The sequence below is a fragment of the Rhinolophus hipposideros genome (assembly GCF_964194185.1).
Source record: "Rhinolophus hipposideros genome assembly, chromosome: 11".
NCBI lineage: Eukaryota > Metazoa > Chordata > Mammalia > Chiroptera > Rhinolophidae > Rhinolophus > Rhinolophus hipposideros.
In genome coordinates, this window is record NC_138057.1 from 37,778,136 (window position 1) to 37,804,625 (window position 26,490).

General features: G+C 37.1%; 1 protein-coding gene and 1 pseudogene across 2 annotated transcripts in view; one reads left to right on the forward strand and one right to left on the reverse strand.

Moving 5' to 3' along the window:
- TRPM3 (transient receptor potential cation channel subfamily M member 3) overlaps positions 1 to 26,490 on the reverse strand; it is an 821,435-nt gene that overhangs the window by 784,985 nt on the left and 9,960 nt on the right. The gene's annotated exons all lie outside the window — the stretch shown is intronic.
- On the forward strand, positions 4,595 to 4,840 carry LOC308504790 (dolichyl-diphosphooligosaccharide--protein glycosyltransferase subunit TMEM258-like; annotated as a pseudogene). The gene has a single exon. The product of its transcript is annotated as a dolichyl-diphosphooligosaccharide--protein glycosyltransferase subunit TMEM258-like (transcript).

A 26,490-nucleotide genomic window follows, 5' to 3' on the forward strand; every position in this document is an offset into this window, starting at 1 on the left:
AAACAGCAGCAATGCCTCCAAAGTTGAATCCCTTTCATTCATTATTTAGTATTGATACATTTTGGCATAAAGGATCATATGCATTTGAAACCTCTCTTTGAAATGAAAAATACCCACAGTTTTTACAAGTGTTCAGACATCTTCTATTCAACTGTGTTCCCTTCTTAAGAGACTTAAAGTTGCACATGTGAATGAAGAATAAAGTTTTTCAGATTTTTTTTCTCTTTGGATTATATTTTATTAGCCAGATCCTTGGATACTGAATCGCTGTCACTCGTCTTGAGTATACTTTATTCCAACCACTTAAACATCTCAAAAATAACTTGCTCTAACTTAAAAAACAACTGGTCGACTCAATTATGGAAGTTATATAACCCAGAAATAGTATTGCTACTATATTTTTCAAAACATTAAAGTGGTAAGGAAAGTAGGGTCTGTGAGTCATTTAACATCAAGTGCCAATAGGTAAACACTGCTGTAAACCAAAATAGGAAATGGGGCAATGCAGTTTTGCCTTCAATAAATAGACACTTATTTTAATGAAAATCACATTTATTCTTTAAATAATGTACACATTAACTATAACTTTGACTCATTCACTATCAGTAAGATATATACTTGGAATATCTGAAGATAATTTTTGTAGGAAATCGATCATTTTGTAAATAAGCACAAGGGGAAAAAAATAAATCAACCCAAGAAGTCAATGCTTGATTATTTATTATTTTTTCTTAGTTTATAATTTTTAATAAAATTCAATTTACTCATCTGCAAATAAGGACTATTCGGAACAGAAACTAATCAACATAGAAATATATGAGTAAATAACTCATTAGTTATATTTACAGGTCATTCAAAGTAGCAGATTCGGAAGCAGTGAGTGGGGGAGGACATTTGAAAAAAGGAAACAGCACTGAGTTTCCTGATTTTCAAGCTCTTTAGGCTAAAGGCAGGTCCCTTCCATCACCATACTGATAGAAAACTGCAGTTTTAATGGCTTGATAAAGAGGACAGATTTCAGGGCAACCACAGCAACCGGAAAATGAGAAAAGTCCCAGAAAGAAGAGAACCAGATGAGTGACAGCCCCAAATTTGGTATAAAAACTGTCCAAATCTCTGGCTGAGCTATAAAATACTCATAACTGGGCAGACTGAAAGAAGCTCAGCTAAGGCTAATAAAACTGACCTAGGATTTTAGCTTCTACCAACACAGGGAATGTTGAGTTGAAAGTTTCAGTTCAGTACATTTAACTGCCTACTAGAAAATGGGATGGGGCGGGGGTGGGGGACCTGAAGAGAAATATAACAGAATGTAGAGTCTCCATAATATAAAATCACAATGTGCTGGATTACTAGATTTATAAAGAATCTGAAAAATGTGGTCCATAGTCAGGGGGAATAATCATCATTGGAGGTAGATCTCCAAATAACCCAGATATTAAAATGACCAGAAAGGATTTTTAAAGCAACTATGACTCAAAAACTAAATATTTAGAAGTTATAAATTAAGACAATAAAATATCAAATAAAATTTGTTATATCTCCTGCCTTGAGAAAAATGCCTTCACTATGACCTAAAGGAGCAGATTCCGATTTAGAGTTTTTTAACTCCTTGAAGTTCTAGGCCAGAATTTTTACAACAGACACCGCCAGGAAAGCATGGCAGCATCCTGGCTATATTCAATCAACCTCCTTCCCTCATCACCCCCAATTTCATCTCATACCTCCTGGTACCCCATGTGCCCACTTGCGGAAACTCCTTCTCACAACTCCACTTGGGGTGTGCATGCCATGAATGGTCCATGCTCAGAAGGACACACTAGCAATAGGTCTAAGTAAGTAAGTTTGGGAAGCTGGCTGAGGACTTTTAATGTAAGAATTTCAAACCCTGGGTACTCAGATTGTGGTGTAGAAGGGGTAGCATGTCCCCTTGGCTCCTTTCCTCTTGAGACAGGACACAGCCAGAGGAGGGTCAGATCCTTTTAAGCATGGGGTTTGAGACAAGGGCCCTTCTCCCTACACTAAAAGGTGGTAATGCTCATAGAAGACCTTGAGTTTTGGATTAAGACAGAGAAGTTTTTAGCCCTAGATCTTCTACTTACTAGTTACATGACCATGAGCAATTAATTTAATCTCTATGCCTGAGTATCCACATCCATCAAATGGAAATAATAAATGCTCATGTGTTTTGCAAAGAATAAATGAGATCACGCTCTCTGTGCACAACATAGCTTTCAGCCAATTGTAGCTAATACCATTATTTTTGTTTTTCTTACAGTTATTGCTATTATCTTACTATTATTGCATTTCCACTAATCTGTATGATTTACAAATCTGAATGGTTCTAAAGTACAATATATTAATTTTTAAGACCTATATAAGATCTTTTTTCTAAAGAACAATTGTGGTATCTGAACTGAAAGTGAGCCTTTCAACGCTTCTTTACTTCCAGACACTGAATAATGCACAAGTTCTTGAAATTATCCATTATAAATGAGAGTGCTTACACTCGTTGACTGTCTATAAATTCCAATCTTACCAACAAAAAATAAAACATAATGGTAACTATGTAAGCAATCAACGTATTGACTAACTTTCTGTGGTAATCCTTTCACAATATATATGTGTATCAAATCATTTTGTCGTAAATCTTACAATGTTTTATGTCAATTATATTTCAATAAAGCAAGTAAAATATTTATTTTACTCAAATAAAAAATAAAGAGGTATGAGAAGTAGACAGAGGAGAGAAAGATCAGTATCCAACTCCTGTAAATATGAATGCCTTTACAACTACAGTGCAACATGTCGTAACTGTGACCTTAGTAGAGAATGAAAATGACAAGTAACACAGTATCACTCCTAACCATCCCACTTCTCCCTTCCAGCAATACAAGGATTAGTCAGTCATCATCTCACTAGCAACAATCTTCTCTTGCAATAATATTTGAAGAAGTTACTAGAGGGTGACACAGTGAGGCAGCCATGAAGAGAGGAAGAGAATGCAGAACATTCCAAAGTTCTCACTGTCCAGAAGTACAGAGTACACTCAGCCTACGGTAAGGTTCCTCCTTTATTTATCTGCATTACTCTTTGTCTCTAAAACTCAATGGGCACCATACCACATCTAATCTTATTTATGACTTGTCTGTTACATACAATCTGACAGTTTAATACAGCTTATCTTGTTTCTTTGGTTTTGGGTTTGCATACTTTGCTAGTCTAACTAGAATGCTGGCCTCCAATTGCCAAGACTTAGACTCAAACTGCCCTTGTGCTATGTATGGTTTCTTGACATGCCTACTGAATAGTTGAGCTGATACTCAAAAAATCCAAGGGAGAAAAGCACTTAGCCAAAAAAGAAATCAAAAACAATTACATCTGGTCTACTTTCCTTTTTCTCATGGTTTCCTGATTTTTCTCAAAATTCTGTTTACTCACTTGCTTTGCTTACTTGTTTATTTCCCCTCTCTCCCACCAGACTTTAAGCTCTGGGGTGAAAGGGATCTAGTCTGTTTTGTTCACCTTTGTTTTCTCAGAATGTATAGTGACCCAGTTCACAGGGAGCATTAATCACATATAAGTTGAATTAAGTGAAGGATGAGTAGCTGGATGTAGGGATAAAAGCAGTCTGACATTATTTTCTGTATGCAGATTTCTGAATTCCCTTAAATCCCACAAGAGGGGCATACTAGAAGGAATGTGATGTGTCATTCAGCCAGTTGTGATCGTGGGTGGGGCAGATGGGAATTTTTCAGATGGAAGGATATGGAAGAACTATTTTTAGGTCTACAGGGTGTGAGAAAGAGTGGGCTGGGCTAATGATGTGACAGTTGGGCATAATCAAGACAGGCCTTACTTCATATTACTTCGAACTACACATTTCCTAAACCAATTGTGCTGATATTTGGCTTGTGGGCCTTGAGTGAATTTTTTCTTCTTCCTACATTTCCTTAAAGTTGTTTAATTAATGTGCTCTTTGAACTGGAGGAGAGGGGATTAGTAATAATTGTGCAGAATATTTACTGAGTAGCTACTACATGCTCATTTCTGTGACAGGCGGAATTGGGAGAGCACAAAGAAAGCAAGAGGCTTGGTCCCTGCCAAAAAGGCACTCACAATTTAGTTTCGCCTTAGAACAGTCCAAGGCTGTATGTAGCTTTGTGTATTGCTGAGATCTCTGTAGGGCCTTCTCCTCTCCTTGTATCAGCATTAGTCTAAAATTGATTCAAACTCAGTTTCGTAATATAGGAGCTGCAGAATCCAAGTAAAAGCCAAGAGGTCTCTCTCTTATTTGCAAAACTGAAAGGCGGAGTACTCTGATTTGTAAAGAAAAACTGGGACATTACCTGTAGATCTTAGGGATGAAGAGAGTTCTTGAAAAGAGATTATGATGATTAACGTTTGTTTTTGTTTGTTTGTTTGTTTTAAAGATTGACTGTTTTTTGGTTTAAAACATGTTCTTTGAGTGACTCTTTTTTCAAGTGAAACTTCATGTTAATTCATGTTGAACTGGCAGTTTTAAAATCCAAGGCTCATTTGCTAATAAAGCTGCTTGGCCGGTGGCAGAGCGGCAGATGACTTCGCACCGGGCAGAATGGAGCTGGTGGCCATAAGCAGGTACACCAACCAGGCCGGTGAACCCGGCTGTCTTCCCCCATTCGGCCTTTGCGCTTTTGGCTATTGTCTTGTTCTTCACTGCCCGGTTCTTCTTTTATGAGGTCACCTCCACCAGGTACACTAGGGACACCCACAAAGAGCAACTCATCTCCTTGGTGGCCTCGCTCTTTACAGGCTTTGGGGTCTTATTCCTGCTATTTGGGTCAGCATCTACGTATGAGCTCCCAAGGGTTCCAACCAGATAGCTTCATCAAATCCCTGCTTTTGGAAATTAATATTTTTAACTATTGTCGGGAGTATCCCACCTGCTTCTCACAATAAAGGCAGATGTGAAGGAAGGAAGGAAGGAAGGAAGGAAGGAAGGAAGGAAGGAAGGAAGGAAGGAAGGAAGGAAGGAAGGAAGGAAGGAAGGAAGGAAGGAAAGAGGGAGGGAGGGAGAGAGGGAGGGAGGGAGGGAGGGAGGGAAGGAAGGAGAAAAGAAAGCTGTTCTGTCCATAGCTGCTCTGTCTTAGAATAGCAGAAATCTAGGGCTTTCTAGGGAGTGACAGGATAATAAATTGTGGCTTTGGGCAAAAGACATATGGTTAGAGAAAGAGCAGTGCAGCAGTGACAATGGGCTTTCTGCTTTCCAGTGGTGAGTGCAGATTTAGATGCCAGCAACCTTAAGTTAGTGCTATTACAGGGGACAGGAAGTTTCTCCCGCAGCACCTGCTAACTAAGGCTTCAGAAGGCTACCTTGATTTGATTGGATAATATTTGCTAAAAATAGAAAGATGTGAATTACTAGACATGATCACAAAAAACAACTATGGATAATCCTACAGAGTGAAGGGGTGATATTGATATAACAGTGTACATCTTCCAACGTTGGTAAATAAGAGTGTTCTGTGAGAGAAAAAAAAATCTACCTATAAATGTAGACCAGTAGGGAATGTAGGCCTTTCTTTCCTTAGCAATGGAACTCTCTCAGTGTCTTCAGGGAAGCTAGCAGAGGTAGAACTGGTATTATAGGTGAAGAATGAAGGAAACTGAGAAATGGAATATTCCTGACTCTATATATCTTCTGCGACAGGTTTAGCCATTTTCTCCTTTTATTCTTGGGACTAACTATGAAAATACTATCTGAATTCAGATATTCAGATTCCAGTGATGGAAATGAGTAATTGAATTGAAATATCTTTAAACAATAAAAAACATGAATGCATATGTGTCTAAAGGATGTTTTCAATATATGATAGCAAATTATGACAGCAAAATCATGCCCTTTTCATAGAGGAGAAAATATGCCTTCTTGTCTGCAATGGCCATAGGACCCATCCAACGGTACAAAAGGCAGAATCAGACCATGTAGATAGATATACTCGTGTAATACCTTTATCTGGCATACCAAGAATTCAGTCTATCTTGATTACCATAATACTGTTAAAATGAAAGTTTTCATGAGCATTAGTAGATAGGAAGTAATATTAGGCTCAAACATTATGGCAAACTTCAGTTAAAATAAAATTATAAGGCCATGCTAGATAAATAAAACCTGTAAACAGAACTGTGTTTTTCTTGCTTTTCTCTCATACAATAGGAGGATAATAGTTAATGATAGATTGGTTTCACCTAAAACTTTTTTCTCCATTTTGAAAATATCAGACCCAATAGAGACAAGAAAGGATTGTTTTTGTTTTGTTTTGTTTGTTTTGCTTTGTTGCTTAGTGTTTTGATTTATTTCATCTTGAAAAAGGTTAAGAGTGGAAAATATTAAAGAGTTTTAGATCTCCGAAAACACATGAATGTTACCTTGTTTGGTTGGATACAGGTAGAGCCTCTGATCCCCCTAATCCCAGGAAATAAGTCAGCACTTGTCAAAACAAAAATGGAGGCCTTTCTACCCCCAGAGCATTTGACCACACAGCCTCCCTCAGCACTTGTTTCTAGAAATGCTATACTTATTTTTGTGTCTGCAAATCTGTACTGAGAGCCCCAGTCCAAATAATTCAGACATTCAAATGTCAGCTCTTAACGGGACATGAAAAGAAGCAGTTTTCATTTTTAGTTTCCATTGCATATTTTTCCTCCACTCAACATTTTTGAGATTAGCAGGGAGTCTGTAGGGTACAATCAGAAATGCAAACCCATCCAAAATGTAGAGAAATGCATGTTGGATTATGGAAACAGCACTGGGAATATCTACTGAATTCCCCAGCTGTAGCATGTGTAATTTTTCAGTAAGGAATGTACAGTAGGGACGGTGGAAGGCCAGAATTTCTCCCCTCACACTCTTAAAAAAATAACAAAATAAAATTTAAAAAAAACATAAACAAAGTTCCCTTTGGCTGATTTTAGAGGGATTTCATGAACAGAGGCCCAAATTATTAGGTCAATATTAGCTCCCAATTCTAACCTTAAGGATTGTCCAACATTTGCATTCACTCAGCCCACTTGAAATCTTTGGTTCTGGAAGGAAGAAAGAACTTGACAATCTGGCTAACATCTGGTTTTCTGGCAGCAACTTAAAACTTTCCTGCAGTTTTCAGTTTTAAGACATGGTGGAACTCCCTGGAGATCTTGGAAAGTTTAATGAAGCAGATGGCCCTCCTAAATAGAAAAACCTAACTGTAGGAGGCAAGCACCCAACAAGCTCCCTCAGAGGAGCAATTGTTCTCTTCCCCAGCACCTACTCTGCCAATACCAGAGGAATTCACTTTATGATTTGTTACCAACTTTTAAAAAAATAAAATAATATTTAAAAACCAAAGTAGTCAAATGCAACTGTTTATCTCATTTCCCAATGCTGTAGAGATGAGCATTTTCTACAACTTATTCTTAGAGAAATTCAAATATTTTTCCTCATTCAGAGTCTTTACCAGGATAAATATTTTACTCAATTGTTTTCCAAAACAAGAGAGTACCCCTCTAAACCACTGTTCCTCAATCTACCTTCTACACTAAGATTTTGTATTTTTCAATCAATTATTTTCATTAGTATATCAACAAATCCCTCATGGCTTATGATGCACACATTGGGAATTGCCTTATAATTAGATATTCTACAATAAATAAATGTCTCTCCATTCACAACTTCCCCTAGAATCTCAAAGGAACAACTTAACAATGGTGGCTAATACCTTAAATCAACCACAAAGACTCTGAGCATTGTATTTTTCTCCTAAACAAAGGTGAAGAGAAGACATCCTCTCCACTTGGGACAAGGATGAAATTCTATATCTGTGGCATAAGTAAAACTGTAGTCTCTTAGAAAGTCAGCTTCTGGTCATCTAAATATATGCTGAGAACCTATGTGGCAGGAATTGTGCTAATGGCGGGGCATACAGTACTGAATCAGGAAACATGGATCCTGCCTCACATAGCTTGTAGTCTAATGATTTCCAAATCCCTCAACCATATTCTGCCATGATACAATGTGTGGTAGATGAAGCACACATGTCACACACTCCCAAAGGAGTTCAAAATTATAGGGATTCTCATCATGCTCTCCCAAACTCCACCCATTCTGTTCCCACTAAGGAAAATGTCGGAATGCAAATGAATGCGAGCAGCATTAGTATAGATATCACTGAATATACTTTTAATTTTTAAAGAGCTATATGTACATTGGATATTTATAATTAATAATAAATCACTGACAACAAACCATTTATTTACCCTTCACAAATTATAGTGGTATTCCAAGGTATCTTTATCAAGATTGAGGGCCACAGTTCTAGTTACTATTCTCTTGGAATGGCTTTGTAGGTGACAAATCAGTTTTACTCCCAATATCTCATTCAACTCTTATACCTCGTAAGATAAGTAAGGCATTCATTATTGGACCCCCTTTATGGGTAAGGAAATTATGGCTCAAGTCACTCAACTAGACAGTGGCTCATTCTCTTCCATGGTTCTGTGGCTCCAGATTACATAGTCCTTACCACTAATGTGGGAGTTAGTCATATGTATCTTCCGGGTAACAACAAAAACAAACAAACAAATGGTGAGGGCTTTGCAAGCATTAAAAGCTGCAACTAAAACATTGTCATCAGAGAGAAATGGAGAACAGAACTCTGAAGAATTTGATAGTTCAGTCTACATGTTGTATAAATTAAGTCTGGGGCATATATATGGTATCCAATCTGGTCCTGATTGTTCCTTTTGCCCACTTCATTAGTAGAGAATGTGTCCAAATTTTCCTCTGAGGTCATTAGCTGGCCCATTACCTACTGAAGAGATAGCAAGCTTCTCCGAGAACTGCCAGTTGGACCAGGGTGGACACAATACTCAACCTCAGCCAATCAGATTCTCGTTCTCTTAAATTTTAGTGTTGGGTGTGCAAGAACATGTAAAGTCAGGATTGAGATGGCCATGTTCAAGACATGAATGATGATGAGCAAATAGAGAAAATCAAACTATAAAGAGAAAAAGAGATGGATAAAATGGAAACACACACAAAAAGAAGAGAGGTTCCAGAGGGAGCCAAAGATAGCAAGAAAATAACTGCTTTCATTCCTTGAGCATTCTTGTTTGAGTCACTCATCCTTTATGTGTTGAAAATGTATACCTTGTCCTTGAATACTTTGAGACATTCCTGTACCCTTCCAGTAAATTTCCTTTTCTTCACCTCCTCCTGCTCCTCTTTCTTCACTTCATTCACTTGTAGGAGATTTCCAGTTAAGGTTATCTATAATAGCTTGTTTTTCAGACCAGCTGAGCTAGAACCCTTTCTTTTATTCTCAGGTTCAAAACTTTGGGAAGGACCAAGGGCATTTGTAAGTGGAATTCATCCTCCCTCTTATGACCACGAGGTGTGATCAAAAACTATGGTAAATGTTTAAATTAAAAAAAAATATTACAGTGAAATACACATTGCCATTAATCCCCCTCAAAATACTCCTCCTCACTTTGAACACACTTATCCAATTGTTCTTGCCACTTTCTGAAGCAGTTCTGGAAGTCCTCTTTCATGAGTGTCTTTAGTTATGCTATCGTGGCTGCCTTGATGTCCTGAATCAATTCAAAACATTTACCTTTCATGGTTATTTTTACTTTGGAGAAGAGCCAGAAGGTGCCAGATCCAGTGATTAAGGTGGATGAGGACACACTGTAATGTTTTTATTTGACAGAAATTGCCAAAGCAAAAGAGATGTGTGACACAGAGCCTTTCCGTTGTGATCATAACATGGTGAATCCTGCTGAGTGCCATCCAACTGAAAGGCAGGGATCTTAAATACCAGAAGAGGTACATCAAACCTTAGTAACAGTGTGTGTCAAGTTTCAACTTGTTTAGCGCAGTCAGTCAGATGTGAGCTATGGTTGAGAGACAGTGTGTTTTAACGTGTGCTGGAATTCATTCTCCATAATGACACTGCTCCGTGTCACACATCGCTTCTGGTAAATGGCAATTTCTGTCAAATAAAAACATTGCAGTGTGTCCTCATCCACCTTTTTCATGGAACTTGGCACCGTGCAACTTCTGGCTCTTCCCAAAATCAAAATGATTCAGGACATCGACGTAGCCACCAAAGCGCAACTAAAGACACTCATGAAAGAGGACTTCCAGAAATGCTTCAGAAAGTGGCAAGAACAATGGGATAAGTGTGCTCAAAGCAAAAGCAATGTTTTTTTTTACTATAATACATTTTTTATTTAAATATTCACTGTATTGTTTGATTACACCTCGTAAGATAAATCTGCCCTCCCAGAAAATTCTGCCCCCTAACATAGAAAATTTTGTTTTTCTGCATTCCATAATCCCAGACATTTATCTATTGTTAGTCACACTTCCTAGGTTTATAGCCTAGGTCAACCTTCTCATCAAACACTTGTGATGAACTCAAATATTTTCTTCTGAAAGCTCATTACTATATCTTTACCTTTTCCATCTTAATTCTTGTCAGGTTCATTCTCTTGTTCTTCCCTACTGCCAATTTCAGTAAGGAATATAGGGCACCATTTGTTCTGTCTCATGTCATTATATTTCTTCTCAATTCATTACAACAGCTAGCAGAATTGTAGGAATCAATATTGTCTGTTTGCCAATATAAGATAAAACTTGTCTAGTGTACAAGGTGGGTATAACTATGACACTACATACCTCGGGACACTTGCTGCAAAAAATGTAAGTCTTATTCAAATCGATTAAAGAAAGAGAGGAATTTCTTGGCTCACCTGATGCGGGGAGGAGAGTAAAGCCAGGACTCTTTTGTTTAACATCTTTATTTTTTTCTGCCTGGTGGCTTAATTTTCCCCTCTCACAGAAGAGTCTCCTCCACATAACAGGGCATCGGACCAGTCATAGCATCTAAGCTTCACAGCTTCCACAACAGAAAGGACTACATTATTTCCTCCAGCTCCACTCTGAAAACTCCCAGGGAGGAACTCTTAGCAGCTTCACTTGGATCAAGAGTTCGCCCATCAGCCAGTGAACTGTGGCAAGAGAAAGCATGGTGCTATGATTGGATTGGCAGCCCCTACCAGAACCACATGGTTGGAATTCAGATAGGAGCAGTACTCCTTAAAGAAGAAGAAGTACTTCAGCAATTCCACTTCTGGGTATATTCCAAAATAAGTTGAAGGTAGGGTCTTGAAAAGATATCTGTACACCCATGTTCACAGCAGTATTGTTGACAATAGCCAAAAAAATGAAAGCATCCATTAACGGATGAACGGACAAGCAGAAAAACGTGGTTTATACATTCACTGCAATATTATTTTACCTTGAAAAGGAAGGAAATTCTGACACATGCTACAATCTAGATGAGCCTTGAGGACAATGTGCTAAGTGAAATAAGTCAGTAACAAAAAGACATATACTGTATAATACCACTAATACAAAGTACCTAGAGTAGTCAAATTCATAGAGACAGAAAGCAGATGGATGGGTTGCCAGTGGCTGGGAGAACAGGGGAATGGGGAGTTGTTTAATAAGTACAGAGTCAGTTTTGCAAGATGAAGAGTTCTAGAGTTTGGTTACACAACAATGTGAATGCACTGAAACTACTAAATTGTATTCTTAAACATGGTTAAGATGATAAATTTTATATTGGGCATATTTTCAATTAAAAATAAATTTTTAAAAAAATTTTAAAAGTGGAGGAAGTACTATTCCCAGAAAAAGGACAGGATGATAGTCAGATAAAACAATCTATGACCACTACAGTTATAGATAGGGAAGAAGATTATTCATCCTATTACTCATGGGAAAGGCCATAGGGATGAGTGAGCAAAGGAACATTGGTATTACACTAAGGAATGGAAGGAACCTCGTCTAGATTAGTTGCATACAATCAGAGTGGACATAAAGTAAGAACACAGCAAAGGTACCAACAACAGCTTCATGCAGATCTATGGTTTATAACTTTAAGCCAGGACCATTGTTTAAGCATGTAGGGGAAAGTAAACAGAAATTAACATCAAGTTGAAATTCATTCAAAAGTTTTATTCCCTTAATACAAACTTTTTAAAAAAAATTGAATAAAAACCAAATGCAGGATAGCACTGTCAAGTAAAGTTGAAGATGCCCAGATTCTGACTCAGTAATTCCACTCCTATATATTATAGAGAAATGCTTACACATAACCACAAGGCAATGAGGACCAGGAATCTTTCTAGCAATATTCCTTGCAATAAGAAAAAATCTAGATCAACTGAAAATGTCACTTGACAGGAGAACCACTAAATAAATAGTGGATTTTTTTTCTTACAATAGAATACTCTAGTGAAGATAAATGAACTACAACTACCCACATGAACATGGACGGGTCTTACAAGAATAATGTTGAGCAAAACAAACATGAAGTATAGGTTTAATTTATATAAACTTCAAATACTCTATGATCAAAAATTACTTATGGAAACATGCAGATAAAGTAAAGCTTTAAAGAAAAGCAAGAGATAGAACAATTTTCGAGACAGAGGGTATTACTGAGTAGATAGATAAGAGGGGTATTAGGAAGGGACAATGCAAAGGGTACTGATAATTTTCTATTTCTTAAACTGGTTGGTGAATACGTAGGTATTCAACTTATTATTAGTCCAAACTGTATATAAATGGTACACATAAACACTGTGCAAACTTTTTAGGATACAGTTTAAAGCAAAATATGTTTTTAGAAAGCTAAGTAAACAACAATATTTTCCACATGTCGCACTGTGTTGATCCTGTAGGACCAAATTATTATTTAAAAGACATGGACTCCAGTGCTTGTTGGAAGTCAGCTACCCAATATTGAAATGTTCAGTGCACAAGGGTAGATTTTATTTTCTGCATTTGTCTCTTCAATGCATTTGTATTTTCCTATTATCCTCTGTCACTTGGAAGACAAAAGAAGAAAAAGTATAAAGGAAAAGATTAACTGGGAGTAGAAATTGACATTTGAATATATGCCCGGTAGGCTTGTAGAGCTATGCATTTGCACAATTCACGATAAAGTTTTCACATGAGCAGCTGAGAAAAAATAAATAAATATGGATCTGGAAAGCTGATAAAAATACATCCTCATTTCGATGCTTTATTGCTTGTAATGGGTGGTTCAGATCACAGCTCCTGGTGGGTTACATAAAGCCTTACCCCATGAGTGAAAATATTTCTGATTAGAACACTTTCCAGGTTACCTACTGTGTTCTGTTTTTTCAGCTTATTTCAAACATTTGCAGAGGAGGGGGCAAAAAATTTACTCAGAGAAAAGGATGAAAGCTGTGACGTGGATTTTTGGTTTGACTTGGCAAATTGGAACAGGCCCATGGATATAATATCCAGATATTAAAGTTCACAGACACTGAAATTGTCTTTGACTTTCAACCAAGTAGGATGGTTAATCACTGTTGAAATTTTTGACATATGGTACTGGACTTGCTGACATTTTCTGAAACTTAATATGTGTTTTAAAAGGTCTCCACATAAGTAGATTAAAAAATAAGTAAACTAGTGGCTTATATCCATCACTCTGGATATCTTTGGAAAATGTCCTTTATCAAGCTCCCTGAGCAGCTAACACAGTTTACTGATCATTCCATTCAAAAGGGAGCATTCTCTTCCACAACAGAGGTAGAATAGATTTAATAAATAGTTTCTTGGCATTTAAAACAAAACAAAAAAAAGTCGTCCCATAAACAGAGAGCTATCCTCTGGGTTTTTTTTTTTTCTTTCAAAAAAGAAATGTAAGTGGGAAAACATGCAGAGGATACGGTTTATACAACATCTGTTCCCTCTGAATCTCCCTGAGGCCATAGAAAATTGTCCAAGAATATTGAATACCAAAGGGAAAACAAAATTGGTGACCTCACAATAACCGCAAATAAAGACAGAACACATACAATATAGTATGTGTAGAAAAAAGTTAATTCGAAGTCCATGTCCCTTTTGGCAGGGCCACAGACATGAACAACAGCACAGGAAAAGATTGCTCAGGACTATATAAATGAACTTCATTGTATAGAACATTTTAGAGAGGTCCAATCATTGCAAAACAAAACAAAAAGCCCAAAAACTATCCAAGACTACTGTCCTCAATCAAGTCGGTCCAAAGGGAAGAGGCCAATGTGTAAACATTGTGTGGGTTGGATTCCAGCACCTTCCTTTTGGAATATCTCCTCAGTATCTATTTGACACTCAGTCATCACTTGTTAATTTCTCCTAAATATAGTTTTCCCAAGTTAAGCTCTCTAAAGAGTTGTCCTATAAACTACCTAGAAATATATCTCTAGGTATGCAGGTGAAAGGACATTTTAATTTAGTGAAATGTATTTTGTTATCTTTGTATGTCATGCTTTACCCAAGAGAGAGGAAACTGAAAACTGATTCTATTTGACAGAACCTTTCTTTGGATGAAGTGAGGTCCTTCATTTGGAAGCTCTGATTAAGAGAGTGAAAACAGGAAGTGATATCCTTTAAAATATATTAGAAATTATTAGGTTGGTGCAAAAGTTATTGTGGTTTAAAAGGTTAAAAATAATTGCAAAAACTGCAATTACTTTTGCACCAACCCAATATTCTCAAGAACTATGAACAGAGTTCAGAAAAGTTTTCCTACTGAATAAGTTATTTTAGAAATTATGATCCTAACAGGGTTCCAATTCAGTGTTTTTTTCAAGCCAGTGGTCTGCCCAGCAGAGAACTTCCCTAGAGCCTAAAAGTGCTATGGACTGATAGAAATTAATGGGGTGGATATTTTTAATTCATGTTTTTGTACAACATCTCGGCTCTTTTTTCTGTTATTAGAGCATTGAGAAATACAAGGCAGCTGAGCAAAGGTAGTTTAAGAAAGATTGTAAAGTCTGTCTCTGTCTGAACATGCATTGTTGTTGCGTCCAATTTTTCTTTAACACTCCACTCTTCTAAAATCAGGGAGACATCCTTTTCCCCCAACTTCCTCCATATACCAAAAGATGATTGTTCTGATGATCCACTACCAGATGATTGCTCTGTGCTACATTGATTTTATAAACCACTCAATCTATGCACTGAGAGTAAATCGATTTTATCCCAAGCATCAATTTTAATTGATTGGTAATGCCTCCTGGAGCATGTATTGGCAAGGATTCTAAGGCCCTATTTAGAGTCAGTGGCAGAGTGTCATGGTTGATTTGGAATGTGCCACAGGGCAGGAGTGGAGGAGAAGTAGCATACATACATGCCATGCATTTGTCATCCTTATGCCAGCATGGTACTACTCCTAGATGCTACAGCTCTATAGCTTTCTTTGAACATAGTTTCATAAGACCAGTTATTTATTCAAAAAACATAATTCCGAAAAGAGAAAGCTCAGCACTATAGCCAACTGATGGAGAATATACAGATGGACTCACCTTTGCAGAACCCCTTGATTCACTCTACATAAAAGCAACTGCAGTGAGTTAACAAACAAGGAAGTATAAGAGGCATACATTTCTAATATGTTTGTTTTGTATAATAATTATCTTCTGCTAATGATATCCTAAAAGAAAACCAGCAGCAATCTAGCAGCACTGTAATGTATCAGGAGATAACTGTGCTGACCTTACGTGTGTGTGAAGCTGGGAGCTTGAAGTACAGGATATGGTCTGGTGCTCATAAAAACAAGCATACATAACACTTCACTTCTCTATATAAAAGTATTTTTAAAGATAAGATGATTTTTCCTTTTGTAAATGAGGCCTCTCTAATAAAACAAAGATAGAGTCAGGCCAAATTGTTGCCATGAGTTTAGAAGTAAATGGTCTCAGAACCAAGCAAAGAGCCAGATTATCACAGAATTGTGTAGTGCTGTCAGAAGGGAGGGTGACTTGTTATTCCCTCTATTCAACCTGTCTCTCCTACTCCCTTCAATACAAAACATTTATGAAGACAAATGAAAATGTGGGTTTGTTGCCTGTTAAATGTCTTTGGCGCATTTCTAGTATGTTCTAGAACATTCTAGATGTCTACTGGATGTTCTAGGCCATCCCCCTCAGTAGCTGCAAGCTTTTCTATTGGCCAAGGACTACTTTTAACTTCGGAATGTATATCCAGCTCTTCTTTAAGTTTCTGTGACTAAACTTCCCTCCCCCTCACGCCCACAACCAGTATTTGTCACCTTCTAAATTATGTTGGCTCTAATATATGTGAATCTAAATGTGCAGCTAAAATTACGCTTACACCCTTCACCTATTCTACCAGATATCTGAAGACTACCAGGACTCTATAGGCTCAAAACCCCATTCAAATATAAGAACATAAGTAGAATGAAGCTAAATCACAGTGGAACCAATCTTTGAAACCTCACTACAACACAGTATTTTTACCCCCTTAAGATGTGAGAAATAAGAACAATGTTATTTCTAACAGTAAATTCTCTTATAAAGAACACAATCACAGCAAAATTAGAGCAGGACAAAGAACGCTGGTAAGTTCCATAGAAATAAAAAGAAATTTACAAACAGTTTTAAAATAATAATACAAGAGGTATATGATGCTACATACATACCTACCAGAAATATCAATGATTCCTTACAAATAAACCACAGAATAATAATTCTTAAGAAAGAAAACCACAGGCCCAAAGCAGTGTCCTTGTGCTCAAGTCCACATTACCAAACCTAGACTTAATACCTGACCTAACTGTAGTTTCAACCTTCACCAAAAATGTAATCTTAATTAAACAGAACGGAATTTTCTGGTCAAACACTAGGAAGGCAATCTGCAGCGTGGGCCATCAATATCCCCCAAAGGAAGAAAAGGCAATCTACATGATAAAACCCTGCTGGCCCCTTCCTCCTCCAAAAGATGTCCTGGCCTAAAAATAATTATTTCTTTTCTTTTCATAATAGCTCCCTTGCCCTACCTTGTCTCTATAAAAACCTTCCATTTTGTGCAACCCCTATTAGCATCCCTCTAATTACCAGATGGGATGCTGCCCAATTCATCAGAGCTTAATAAATCTAAGTAGATCTTCAAATTTACTACGTTGAATTTTGTGTTTCAAGATAATATAGTACCATGTTTCCCCAAAAATTAGACCTAGCCAGACCATCAGCTCTAATGCATCCTGTGGAGCAAAAATTAATATAAGACCCAGTATTATTATATCATGTTATATTACATCATGTTATATCATATCATATCATATCATATTATATTATATTAGACCCGGTCTTACATTATATTAAAATAAGACTGGGTCTTATATTAATTTTTGCTACAAAAGACACATTAGAGCTTATGGTCCAGCTAAGTCTTATTTTCAGGGAAACACGATAGTATCGTTAGCACATTTTGTTAATATGTGCCAGGCACTGTTTTGAGCACTTTACATAAATAAATTCATTTAATCCTCACAGAAACTATGTGGGATAGATGTTATTATTATCCTCACTTCATAAATGAGGAAACTAAGGTACAGAGAAGTTAAATAACTTTCCCAAAGTCACATAGCTAATTGGTGGCAGAGCTAGTGAACCTAGAGAATGAGTTAATCTGTAACTTCAGAGAGGGATAAATCTCCATAGGTTTGAGTGGTTTAGAAAAAACATCATGGAGGGGAAGGACATGAGACAAAGGATAAGTAGGATCTGGCAAGAAAGCATTAGAAAATGCCACGGGGAAGGGAAAGTGCATTGCAAGCTTAGAGAACATCATTTGACCAGGTTACCTAAAGCACAAACATATTATTGCTAGACTATAAGCAATAGGAAGGCAGGGTACAACCATTCCTTACCAGTCTGTGGCACATGGTAGATACTTAGTAAATATTTTTGAATGAATGAATGAATAATATGAGGTGTGGGGAAGTAACTGGTATAAGGCAAAAGGGTAAATTAGAGTCAGATTTTGGAGTCTCTTTGGAGCAAGTCTAGCCTAGCAGTTGAAGTCATAATCTTTGGAATCAGGTAGATCATTTTCAAATCACAGCTCCACTACTTATTAGCTATACGACCTTGAAAACATTATTCAAATTCTCCGAGTTTCTCTTTCCTTACATAAAAGAGAGAAATGATATCTACTTCATGGGGTTATTGTGAGGATTAACTAGAACAATAGGCATATACAGTCCTTAATATTTGGTAAATACTGAATAAATGGTAGGTACTTTAGTTTGGCAGGCTAAGTAGTTCACATATCAACTATTGGTAGTCTGGGCCATTGAATGGGGTGTAAACGATGGTGACACTCAAAGAAGAGTAATCTAAAGAGGCAGAATGATGTGAATAGGGAGGACACAAGAGAAGAGAAACTGCTTAATATTCCAACCCTAAAATAAGTGTGTGAATCTGGTCAGTGGTAGCAGAAATAGGAAGAAAAATGAACAAGACTCATAGTTGAAACAATTTTATATAATTTCCCCTCTGTCATGTTTTGGACTAACATTCCACTTTATTAAGTATGTACTTCCATGGGAAATATATGTTAAGACCTCACCCTAACCATTAATATTAAGTGTTAATTTGCTAGCAAAAAAAGAAAAAAGAAAATAAAGATTGGTGAAAATCAACAAACAAGGAGAAAACCTACACAAATATTAATGTCTAATGTGTCAACCCATCTTTTCCATTTGTAGGCTCATCTGTTTCAATCTACTTAAACAATTTACACCCAATCTTCACCTGGATAGCATGCCAAATTGTGTCAATTTGAATTCATGAATTCATTGTACTGCTTGCCTTCTAATAATATATTCTTTTAGAGAGTTTTATGAACTTTTGTGAAAAATTACTAGTTTGGGAGTAGAAGAAAGAAAATGTTTGAAGCCTGCAGCCATGGGTTAAATCTGTGCCATTATAATTATAATGCAGTTAGTTTTGGGTTACCTACAGCAGCAGTGTCGGTATAATTAGCTTTGTCAAATGTTAAAAATAATTTTGTAAATTACACATTCAATTGTTTTCTCTTGGATATAGAGACATTCTTTAATTAGCCATGAGTCAACGAACTATTCCACAGGCTAATTTGCTGATATGAGCAGTTTATACAAGAAGCAGAGTGCAACCCCAGAAGATGTTTAAATCTTCCAGCCTTGAAAAATGCTCTGAGCATTGCCTTCTTTAGCATAAATGCCATTTCCACATGTGGTGAACTACTCTTGTTGAAGTCAAACAGAATAATATATGAGAGGGTGCCATTTTCTAACAAAGAACCGACAAAAATATAAGCCATTTTTTGTACATCTTCTTGTCAGGTACCAAAGGTACATTAGTAATGTTGACCTGTTGAGAGAGAACTAACTTTTTCAGAACTACGCAAAGACACAGACTAGGAATTAGGTTAAGAATTCCTATTGGCCCACCAGCAAGCTTGCCTCCATATTTATGTAATTACAATATTTATGTTTATAATAGCCCCTTTGTACAGGTGAGCAAGCCACCACTAGCCAAGCAGTCCCATTTGGCTCTCTTTACCCTCTTCTGTTCTAAAGCAGCAGGCACTTTTTTTGAAACTTTTCTTTTTTGTTTTTTTACCTTCCAGTTCCCAGAACTGGAAAAACTCAGTTTCATCTTAGCATCTTAGAAGAAGAAAGGGATCACTTCCATCATCATTTTCTTTCCTCGGGTACCTTCTGTAACATGGGATTCAATCATTTGAAGAGTTACTGGCCCCACAGTAATTGCACGTGTGTGCTTGTGAGAGGGGGTGCATTTGGAAATATGTGGCAGCCACTGTGGTTGACACAGTGACAGGGACATAACAGGTCAGGACAGTAAACATCATGAACACTTCAATGTAAACACTTCAAATGGTCTTCAAAGATTTTTGCTAAAAGAACTGTGGAAAATGATGTACCAGTTGTGTATTTTTAAGTTAATATTTAAAAATTGTGATATGTTTGATAGCTGCTACAGGTATAATTTATGGTATATGGTAAAATGCATATGGATCTTTTAAAAATTTTCTTTTCAAAACCTGAGAGCTGAAAAATTAGTTCACTTACTTTAGGGTAAATATCTGTCACACAGCCTGATTGGTAACACTGGTCCTCACTGTCAAACCCATCAGCCAACTCAGATTTATGTTCCATCCTATAAACCAAGGTTTCATTTTCATTTTAAGTAAGTGTGTTACTACACATGCTTGTGACAACCATCTCAATTCCAATTCTAAGATAGAGAGGGAGAAAGAGAAGTCACAGAGACTCACCATGAATTTATTTCATGGATCACATAACGTACCACCTCTTCACTAGTTCTCATTGCAAATCTTTGCCTTACCGGTAATAGTTATTCCCTAAAGTGCCATGTAGTCTCAAATGACTGTTTGTCATCCAGAAGTTTACTCAACTTAGGGTCATTTACCATAGTCAGAATCAGGAGGGAGAAGACACTTGCCTTCCTTTGGAAAATGGGAGAAGTGTAAGGTGACCATACAGTGCAGTTTTGTCTATAATTCCAGTTCACATGTGTTGCCTTGCCATAACTCTTAATAGTGCCCCATTTACTCTCAAAAGTGTTGCAGTATGAATGATAAATTACACCGTCACCCAAGAAAAAGCATTTGTGGAGAGTGGGGTGGGGAGGAACCAGCAAACCTCAAGCCCATCAGTACTAGAGAAAAGTAAACATTAATGTTAAGAGTCTGGAAAGTCTTCATGCACCCCCACTGTGTGTGAACCCCAATGTAAAGGTACCTGCCTTGGAACATTATTTTACCTGTCTAAAACTTTTGCTAAAATTTTGCCTAAAATTATAGGCAAGGCATAACTGTAACCTAAGCAAATGCCAAAGCCAATTATTCATTGAGAATCATTCTGTGTTGTCATCCCTGAGGTGAAATAATACTCAAAGTCTTTTGCCAGAACCCAAGGATGACAGGACCGTTGAAGACCCCAAATCTACCCATTCAATAATGATATCTATGATAACTGGGCAGGCACTCCCTAGACATTTGTTTCTCAACCGCTTATAGGCAGAGTCCACTACCAAAATCCCCTTGGGCCTATTTCCTTAGGAATCAACACTCTTCACCTGGGAGGAGAGAATATTCAGCATCCCTAAGCACTGGTGCCCGAATGGAGACAGGCAGAAGAAAAATGCTGAGGAGTCTGAACCAGAATTAGCATATGTTGTTTGGGTTTTCTTCATTTTTGACACAGAGCAAAATGCCCTCCCAGATGATATGATGATCATAGAAAAGCAACTTCACATCCGGAATAGTCCTATACGACCCTACAATTCAGCACCCCTTGCATGCACATTGCCACGGGCCACACACTCACCCCCAGAACATCTATCTTGCTCGTGACTACAGAGTAATCAATAGTTCAGAACACATACACCCCCCAATACACACACACACACACACACACACACATACACACACACTAGAGAGAGGCACTGTGGTATTTTCAAAAAACATTATTAAGCTGGAATCCCTGAGAACTGGAAGTGCACTCTGGCCATACCCTTTGCTGTATGTGGTCTTTGGGAAACTGAGTTAGATTCATTGACTGTTAGTTCCCTCATAGTCATGCCTTCTTCATGATGGGTTGTGTAGCGTCCATGAAGTGGTTTGTGGGCAAGTACTCTGCAGCTGAGCAAGATGGCAGAATTCCAAAGAGTTTTCTTAATCATGCACATGACTCCCCTCAAGCTCCATCAGAGCAGGCTTCCCTGAATTTGATGAGTGATGGACATCTGCTGGAGGTGAGGGGCCTCTTTGTTAGCTGTAATAGGACTCCCTGTTTTGTAACAGCTCTAATCAAATAGGATGGACCTAAGAACATTATGTAATTGAGTAATTTGCAAAAACCACCGTGAGGATCTTCTGAATGTGCATATTTGAAGACCCTGAAAGAAGTTCCTGGGATACCCCTGAGCTACCATTTGGCTTTAGTTATAGGCTTTGGTAACGGAGATGTTCTGTGGGAGACATTCTACGGCAGCAATATCTTATGATAAGGAAATTCCACATCATAAGAAATATGTACCCAAGAGCAGATACACAAATCTCCAGGCCCTACCTTAGAACTTCTGATTCTAAAAACATGAAATGGAGACTAGGAATCTGTATTATTTACAGACACAGTTATTGCTAACATCAGGCAAATTGGGGATATACTGCCCTAGGGAATGGCAAATTAAAATAGTCACCTGAAACCTGTACTTCAAGTAAGTGATTGAAATTGGTTAATGTAAGATAGCAGAAAATGAGGGAGAAAGTCAAGTCACCAACTGGTCCTCGATAAAAGGTCCGAGGTCATCTAACATAGTTAACCAGAAATTAGATAGGAAAGTATTGGGAAGTTATTGCTTCCCCTAATGACAACTGCACGAAACACTCTGCTGTGGTATTGAATAAAAAAGATCTTCATATAAACGATTATTATACTTCATGAACGCCAAGTATTGTTTGAAAAGAGTAGGTCATATATTCTGGGCCACCAGGTACAGTTGTCCAAGTTATGTACAATTCTAGGGATTGCCATTCACTTTCATCATGGTAATATCTCCTGAGAGTTGTAGGGTATAAAATCGGTACAAGCCTATATGGTATCTCTGCATGGAGTGGGGAGAACCATGAAACGCATACATTTCTAGAACTTGAAGACAAAATTGTCACTCTTATTTTGCACTGACTAATTTTTATGAAGAATGATTAAATTTTTTTAATGTTTAAACTTCTTTCACATTGACTGTTCAAAGCTATGGAATATCAATAAAGGGAAATAAACTTTTTTTAATTCTCAAACAATATACCTCCTTTACTGAAATAGTGAACTAATAGGAAATTTAGAGCCTGAATTATCTAGTTGAAGACTGCATTGTTTGGAGAAAGGTCTCTAGATGTCAATCAGGTAGGAGAGTCATCTATGTAAGAACCTGTGGTGGTGCCTGGTACATAGTCGGGGCTCTGTTCATTCACTCAAATGTTTACTGTCTCAATAAACTGATGTTTGAGTATGTATTTTGTGCTCCTAGTTTTCCTTCACAATACACTGTAGCTGTTCATCCTTGGCAGAAGCATGCACAGAATTCCTTCAGTCTGACTCTAACCTTTAGGCCCTTCTCCCTTCCTACCCTCAGCTTTATGGGCAGCCCTTCTGTCTGATCAGTTTCATGGGCAAGACTCCAAATAAATGATTATGGAACCAGACTTGAAGCCTAAACGCAATAAAGATAAATCCCAAAGAAGGAATGTTAGCTACATTATAAAAATATTTGCAACTGCACAGGTGCAGCCATCAGAAGCTGAAGCCTATGAAATTTTAGAAGGTTGATTCTTCACACCTATTTGTAAAACTACATTGTAATGTTATAGCATCTTTTTCCATCTGCGCTTAGCATCAGAGTGTGAAAACTTGCAGGACTATAAGGCACGGTCCCTAGATATAATTAAAGTTATGTTTGAGCTCAAGAAAACAGGCCACAGTAATTGATTTTACATTAGAAAGAAATGTAAATTGTCTGCTGAAATTCTTGGCAGACTCTCTGATTTTGTGCACGCATTTATACAATTATACAGCCTCTGATTATTAATGGAAAAAATGCAGTTTACATGAAAATACCATTAGGGCTTCATGCTAGTTTAAAATGGTGATTCTACTTGGTATTGCACAAATATTTCAAAATGCCTTCAATTTAACTCTACGTAGTTTACTAATTGAACTACTGAAGATTTGATTCTATGCAATTGTTTTCAGTATCTACATTAGGAAGTCTATAGCACTTTGAAATCAAGGAAGAACAGTCTATCATCAACAGTTAGAGCCCAACTACTATACAGAAAACTGTATGAGGGCTGAGATACGTACAAGATTGGGGTTGGGGATAATGAAAAGAAGATTGGGAATGACCAAGAAATAAGAGAGCATCCCTGAAAAAAATACGTGAAATCTAGCCGTGGATCGAAACTACAAAATCATGAAGCAAGCAAATTTGCAATACAATTATAACTACTAGTATTTATTACTGTCATATAGAAGGGAGTTGTGGATCTAAGATGGGAAGAGTTATAACAGACACAGTTTACATGTGGTGATGGAATTAATCTTAACCCACAGTGTACAGCTGAAGAAACAAAAGTTCAGAAAGCCAAGCATCAACATATAAATAGCTGAGTTAGAATTTCCACCATATCTGCCTGACTTTACTTTCTATTCTCTGTCCACTAGGCAATACTATCTATTCTAGAAGCAAGTGAATTTTAAACAACTGTTAAAGGAACTAAGGCATATATGGAGCAACAGAATACAGAACGGACATATCTTGGAGGGATTGGTCTATGTTATATGGAGACTGAATGTCTTCATCTTTGGGAGGCAGATAGGTTCCAGCAGCTGACTGGCTGAGGCTGTTGCTACTATCCATCAGAGAACATTAGGTAAGTAACAATAAAAGTCAACCTGCCTCTCACAGACGAAGTCCCAGTAGACTCTCCCTCAATATCTATCTATAGCCGTGCCCAGCATAACTCCCACAGCCTCGGTTGTACACTTGGAATCACCTGGAAAACTTTTTCAAACTATAAATGCTTGAGTAAAATACCCAAGAATTCTCAGCATGTCCATCTGGGGTGGATCCTGGTGTTGATGTGATTTTTTTTTAATTGCTCTGGTGATTCTAAGGCACATCCAGGGTTGAGACACACTGACCTTGGCATAATGTTTTTCAAACTATGTCAAAACACCGGTATTCATAAAAGGAAATGGGTTAGTTTTCAACCAAAATAATTCTTTTCCAATTTGCAAATGAAAGCAATGGGTTAATGAGCAAAACATTACTAAGTCTCTTATAATCTCTTGTAAGTTTTCTTCAACCTTTGGTGGCTGCTACCACTTATATACAATAAAATCTAGTATGAGATAATTCACAAGTTCCGAACATATATTTAATATATTCGAAGTTTGTTTTATCGTTGTTACTCTGTGCCACAACAGACTCCCCAGTTCTCAGCGACCTGAACAAGTTCGGAAGTCATCGTTGCAGCATTTCTAGGCAGCAACGTGTAGGGTGTACTTTTTCTGTGAGGAAGCTAAGTTGAGGAACTAGTGAGTGGGATGGTCTATGTGTTAAACACAAACAAGAAGGATACAAAACTAGACTAATATACCTTATCACTTTCATAAAATCACTAATCATATATCAAAAGTGCAGGGTGACATTTGGTTGCTCACCTCTCAAAGAGACTTTTCTGCAAGATGTCTGAATGACTCCCTCAATTCATCAAGTGTTGTCAGCTCTTCCCTCAGGGAATTCTTATAATGAGGTGGATAGGAAAGAGAACAGGATCATGTGATTTTATGGCGTGATGGCTAAAAGATTTGAAGATTTATGCGAAGAAACACACTTAAAAGGATATATTTTGGTTTTGCTCTTACTATCCTACAGTTAATTATAGAAAACTCAGTTTCTAAAAGCATAATATCAAAGGAATAATTAATCTATAGATTCTGAATAATATGTCTGGCTGACTAGAAATTTTATTCTCAATGCTAAATATAATGTAGATGGGAAAAGGACACAAAAGTCATAACAGTCACAAAGGCAAGGAAAGATAGAGACAACCACAGAGTTACTCGTTTCTTATTAAAATAGACTTTTTTGCCTTGAGAACATCAGCCTGCTTTTGTCATTTTTGAATGCTGTATATCATTGACTTAATAAATATAGAAAGTATTGTCCCAATGATTGACAGACAAGGGATTGACTTGACTTGTCCTTTTTCCTCTGGAGCTTGATAAATGTCATATGCAATTCTTTGACTATGTTCCACTCACTTAACCTTTCAAGAAAGATATTTAGTTTTTTCTTAGTATTCAGTGTTTTACATTTAATAAGAAAGATCCCGTCAGTGAAGGAGATTTTGCCAATTAAAGTATTTTTTTCTACCTTGGGCTTTCTAGAGATTTCCGTAATCTTTTTAATCATATGTTTCATATAGTAGCTTTCAAGGAAAAGGAAGATGATATTTCCTGTCACTTCTCTATTCTGCCGTTTAGTATTTACCACATTTTAGAAGTTCCTACCTCAACTTGAACTGAAATTAAAATTACTATTTTAATATACCACCATTAGGTGGCAAGGTTGCCTCCCTCGTATAATTCAAATCACATGGTAAATGTCCCACCACAAATGTGAATGACTAGTCAGATCTTCCTTATAAAAGAGGTTTTTCTACTTATTAAAGGGTAAAATTTGGCAAATTAAAACAAAATTATTCATTAAATGAGCATCATTTTTAAATTGAAAAAAAAATAAATTGGATATTAGAAAGCAATTTTTAAAGAAGTTAAATATTTCTCATTGCTATATCAGATTTCCTTTAACCACTCTTCCAAATTTTTGTTAGCTTGTAGGCAAATACTTGCTCTTCCAAGAGATTCGTCCTAAACTTTCAGTGTGGTTTAATATCAAGTTGATCTCAAAGTGTTTCTCATTCTTAGCCACATTTCTCTTTAACTAGCAGTTAAAAGTCTAAGCACCTCACCTAGGTTACTT